This window comes from Pan paniscus, chromosome 19, assembly GCF_029289425.2.
Source record: "Pan paniscus chromosome 19, NHGRI_mPanPan1-v2.0_pri, whole genome shotgun sequence".
In the NCBI taxonomy this organism is placed as follows: domain Eukaryota; kingdom Metazoa; phylum Chordata; class Mammalia; order Primates; family Hominidae; genus Pan; species Pan paniscus.
The window spans coordinates 86,065,503-86,071,560 of NC_073268.2; positions in this window are offsets into that span (position 1 = coordinate 86,065,503).

Consider the following 6,058-nt stretch of genomic DNA (forward strand, 5'->3'; position numbering starts at 1 on the left):
TCCTTTATTTACTCTACTTCTCTGAATCGTATTTCCTGGTTTCCTTCTCCACTTTCATTTTTCTCCAAAACCCACTTGGGTTAACATCCACCATGGTTCCCTTTTCTTCTCAGTATTTATGTTTTTTATGTGAGATCTCAGTCAATATCCCATGTTTAACTATCTCGTAAATATGGTCATTCCTAAATCTTTATTTCCTACATGAAATTTTCACCAATTTTCTCATTAGTGGTATCTTATGGATATTAATTCATCCATCCATCTATCCAGACATCTATTTATTTATTTAACATTTTTTTCCTACTGACAGAATGCTTGCCACTATTCTAGGCACTTGTCATACAACAATAACAAACAGACAATAATATCTGTACTCAGAGATTTTATACTCTAGTTTGGCTCAACAGACGATAAACAAACAGTAGGGGGAAATAATATTTTTCAGTCAACAACTCTAAAACCAGCTCATTATCTTCCTCTTTTACACCTGTGATTTCTCCCTTAACAGCAATAGCCGTAAGTGGTATAATTATCTATCAATCAGCTTTTTCATGCTAGCATGATCAGAATCAACCTCAATTCCTCTTTCCACTTTTATAAGTATTCAAAGGCAGTATTGTCTAGTGGTTAAGAGTCTGAGCTATCCCATTCCACAGACCTTGGTTCAAATTTTGTTACTACAAGTTATGTGATTTTCATCTAGTTAATCTCTTTAAGCCTGTTATGGTGTCAAAAAAATCCTACCTGACAGGATTGTATGAGTGTAAATGAGATAATATACGATTATTATCCGTGTCTCATATTTAGTACTCAATGAATGGTAGATATTGTTCTTTTATTATCATCATTTATCCAATTGACCATTGTGTCTCGCAGATTCTATTTTCTAAATCTGCACTGTCCAAAATGGCAGTCACTAACATGTGGTGATTGAGCATTGGAAACGTGGCTAGCCGAAATTGAGACATGCTCTAAGTTTAAACTATACACTGGATTTTAGTTTAAACTATACGCTGGATGTTAGTTTAAAGTATACACTGGATTTTAGTTTAAACTATACGCTGGATTTTAGCTTAAACTATACACTGGATTTTAGTTTAAACTATATGCTGGATGTTAGTTTAAACTATACACTGGATTTTAGTTTAAACTATACACTGGATTTTAGTTTAAACTATACGCTGGATTTTAGTTTAAACTATACACTGGATTTTAGTTAAAAGTATACACTGGATTTTTGAAAAATTAGCACCTAAAAAGAATGTACAATATCTCACTGAAGATTTTTGTATCAATTACATGTTAAGATGACAATATTTTATGTCTATTAGGTTAAATAAAATGCTTTATTAAAATTAATTGCATACACTTTGTTTTACTTTTACTTTCTCAATGTGGTTAATAGCAAATTAAAACTTACATATGTGGCTTTCGTTAGAATTCTATTGGCCACTGCTATTCTAAATATTTCATATAATTGCTCTTCTGCTCATCACAATAATAAGCTTTATCATCTCTCTTCTCTCTTATTGCCGTGACATCCTACCAGCCCTTTGCCCGATTCTCCTCTGAACTTTTAATCCATCCTCTCCAGTGTTGCCTGATTGATACTTCTAAAATGTTAGAAAAAAAATGTAATCAGCTTTCCACTACCTGGAGGATAAATCCAGTCTCCTTATCTCGGCACATAGAGCTCTTTGCCATCCTGCATTTCATATACCTCCAGGCTTTCTTTGAAGCCTCTCACAGTTCCCACAGAATCTGGCTACTCGGAGCCATTTTGTGCTTTATGCTTTTTCACATGGTTTCTCTCTACCTGAAATGACCTCTCTTACCCTGACTACCCAGAGAATTCTTCTTTTGTCCTCAAGAACCACCTTAAGTTACCTGTGTGAGCTTTTCCCCACCTCTCCTCTTAGCTTTTGGTTATACAGCCAAGTTTTCATTTATTGTCCTCATTTTCCCGTTCTGTTACTTGTTATCTCTCTCTGGACTTTGAATTTCCTAACAAATAAGGTTGTAATTTCTTACTTTCTGGATTTGCCATACACGTATTTGTAGCACATTAAGTACAGAAAAAACATTTAAAGGAAGGATAGACCGTAGGCTTATTTAAAAAAAAAAAACAAGTAAATAAACCATAAGTTAAACATTCAGTATTGTTCATATCCAATCACCTAAACAAATAAAATGTAATATCTGTTCCCAAATATGATGGCTATATTTTGTATTATTACAGAAATAGTTGAATTCAGAGCCAATTTTGATTTCTTGTTTCCTAGTTCAGTTATTAGGAAGCAATTGTGAATAATACAGGCACCTCCTGAAAGAGGCAATTCTTTAATAGAAATTCTAGTTTGACTTCTTTACTGTTTGGTACAATACTATTTTCTCCAATTTTTAAAAAGTAATTAATAATTATTGTTATTGAAAGTTTTGCTGTTGTTTCTACTATGGAACTATTACGACAACTACATTAGCAATTCTGTTAAGGTACTGGTGCATAGTATTTGAAAGTTTGCAAGCCATAGAGCCAGGCGTGGTGGCCAGTGCCTATAATCCCAGCTAATTGAGAGGCTAAGGAGTTGGGAGGATTTCACGAGCCCAAGAATTCAAGACCAGCCTGGGCAACATAGCAAGATCCTGTCTCATATTAAAAAAGAAAAAAAAAGGAAGTTTGCAACTCTTTTTATCTTCAAAGTATCGTCTGCATTGAATTGTCTCCTATCTGACAGAAACCTGGCCTGGGAATTACCCCTTTCCCTTCCCATTGGGTGAACATTGAAACTAGTATCAGGTGCTAATGATTTCTGAACCAGACAAAAACAACTTAGAGAAGTGAACACAGATCCCTGTCCTGTCAGCTCCTTCCTGCTGATTTATTAGCTGGAAGGCATTGTTTGTTTTAAAAGGTGGAGCAACTAGGGACGGTCTACCGTCATCTTTGTAATTTCTTAAGATCCCAAAAACAGACATAGTGGTACAGTGACCTAATTTTCCAGGCAATGGTTACCCAATAGGTCAGTCAGCTAATTTCAGAATTTGATGCACCACGAAAAAGGATGGTCATTGGATCAAGAAGTCAGCTGGGCAAAAAAGTCGTCCTTAATAAAATAAATGACATCATATTGGCAGTAGCTTTGCTGGCCTTTGGATATTTAAATTTCATAAGTTATCACAGATGAATGTTTGTGCAGTACTGGTTGTGTAGAGGCAAAAAGATATGATACACATTGTCAGAAGTGTTAGTACTAAGAAAAAAATTACCAAAAAAGATATTTGAGCTTAAGTGAGTTTACAGTCATAATATAAACCCACTACCTTGTAAAATTGGCTATTGTGAAATACCAATGTTTTTGTACCACACCTATTGGCATCATTATCACGAAGTAATCATTGTGTTAATAGATCAGAATAAATAGGTTTCTATTTCATTTAAGGTTACAAGTTTCACATTTGATCCTTGCCATTAAACTTTTTTAAAAAAAATAAAAAAATATAACTGGCTGGCTACAACAGGGATCAGCAAAATTTTTCTGTAGAGGTCCAGATAATAAATAATTTAGTCTTTGCAAGCTATACAATCTCTGCAGCAACTAGTCAACTCTCACCTTGAATCATGAAAGCAACCATAGACCATATATAAATGAAAGAACAGGGCTGTGTTTTTATAAAACTTTATTCACAAAAGCAGGTAAAAATAGATAAATATTCAATGGTCTGGACTTTGGCCCACAGACCATAGTTTGCCAACCTCTTGGCTATAGTATAAGTGTAATGTACTCAACTATTTTCTTATTGCTGGGGATTTAGATGATTCCCAAAATTTCTCTATTCTAATAAAAAATTTCAACAAACATCTCTATGGTTAAGACTTCGTCTGCATTTCCAAAACTATCCTTAGAATAGTTTCCTAGAAGTGGAATTTCTAGGTCAAAAGCTATAAATATTTTTAAGCCTTTTAATTCTTTTGCCACTTGGGCATGTAAATTGGTGTGTCATTTCTGGAAAGCAGTTTGGCAATGCCTAAGTAATCCCTCCCTAAGATCTCACTTGTTCTAAGTACAATCATTTGTAAAGGAAAACAAGTAAACAAAAATGCTGCATGAATTTTACGGTTTTTTAAAAAAGATATCTCAATGTATTAGGTTTGTGTGCACATGACAGGTTACAAAAATTCAACATGTTTTACATTTATTTTCCTTTCGTATTTCTATTTTAATATTTTTATTTCTATCTTGGCCCATTTGTCTGTTTGTTTTTTCTCTCATCATTTTATCTTTTCCTCTCCAATTTTATTTCCACCGTACATATTTTAGATGGTAAAAATTTAAGAGCACAATTTCTAGAATCAGACGGTCCAGGTTCACACCGTAATTCTTCCACTTTCTGGCTGTGTGACCTTTCGCAAGTTACTAAAACTCCCTGTGCCTCAACTTCCACATTGCTAAAATGGAGTCACTAAGAGTATCTACATCACGTTCTTGCTTTGAGAACCCAATGAGAACAGCATATAAAGAAATCACTTTACACATTACCTAGCACACAGAAAATGTTCAGTAAATACTACCTATGAGAATGGTAGCGAAGGTACATTTCCGTCATCGCTTAAATGGTCACTACCTATCTGGTGATCAAATACACTTTTACCTCTATTTTATTTGAACTTTATTATGGTTTAATTTGAAAAATTTCTTTGGATGTTATTTTGGTGTATAGTATAGAGACAGTGTCTAAACTGGTTTATTTTCTAAATAGCTAGGCAATTACTGGATGGACATGGTAGCTCATGCCTGTAATCCTAGCACTTTAGGAGGCCAAGGCAGTTGGATTGCCTGAGCTCAAGTGTTCAAGACCAGCTTGGGCAACATGGCGAAACCCTGTCTCTATAAAAATACAAAAAATTAGCCGGGCATGGTCGCATGTGCTTGTAATCCCAGCTACTCCAGAGGCTGAGGTGCTAGAATTGCTTGAACAATCTGGGAGGTGGAGGTTGCAGTGAGTCAAGATCACACCACTGCACTCTGGCCTGGGCAACAAAGGGAGACTCTTGTCTCAAAAAAAAAAAAACCAATAGTAATAATTAATAGCTAGGCAACTACTGCAATAATTGTTATTGAATATACATTCCTTTCTCATTAGTGGGCACTGTGATCTTTATCAAATATTTTGCTATTCCACTTTTTAGAATTTGCTTCAGGGAAACCTAGTGTCTTAGAGGTATCTGCCGGTATAATCTGGCTTCTTCATCATTGACTTATTTGTTATGACTTTATAATACTTTAGCACCCAATAATTCAACTCACTTGCATGACTCTAATTCCCCATGTTTTTCTTAGACATCCTAATAGATTTATTCTCTTATTTGAATTTTACAGTCATGTTGTCAATTTCCCATACTTAAATTTGGTTACTTAATTTTGGATTACTGTTAAACTTGGATCAGAAGTGAATGACACTTACGAAATAACCTGAGAGTTGACATGTGTAATAATGAGCATTCTTCACATCCCCTGGGACATAATGTGTATCTGCATTTTTCTGATTCTTTTTTCTATTTTTCAATAAATTTTTGTGGTTTTCTACATCACTAAAAGAACTAGTAATACATAGAGGTGCTCAATGCTAATGCTGGGTGGATAATGCAGCATTGCTGGAGGGATTAAAGGCAAATTACCTCTTAGCCTTTGAAGGTTCTTCTAAGTAGAGGGATCTTTTGCTTAATTCACATTTTAATGCATTTAATAGCTCTAAAAATATTTTATCTGGACCTCCTATTTGCCAGACACTCTAATAGGTTCTATGAAGGATTTAGACAAAGACTCAGCCATAGGTCTTATCATTGAGATTCTTCCAGTCTGTGAGGAGACACAAACCTGCATAAATGCAATTACATTATAGTATTGCAGGTGTAAAATGAAAGTATGTTAAGAGCAAAGAGTTGGCATATGATTAACAGCTATGATATATGGGCAAGACTTCCAGATGAGTTGCTGATAAAACTTGTGTGAGGCACAAAAAAGATGGATAAGAGTTTCACAGGAGTGTAAAATGGCAA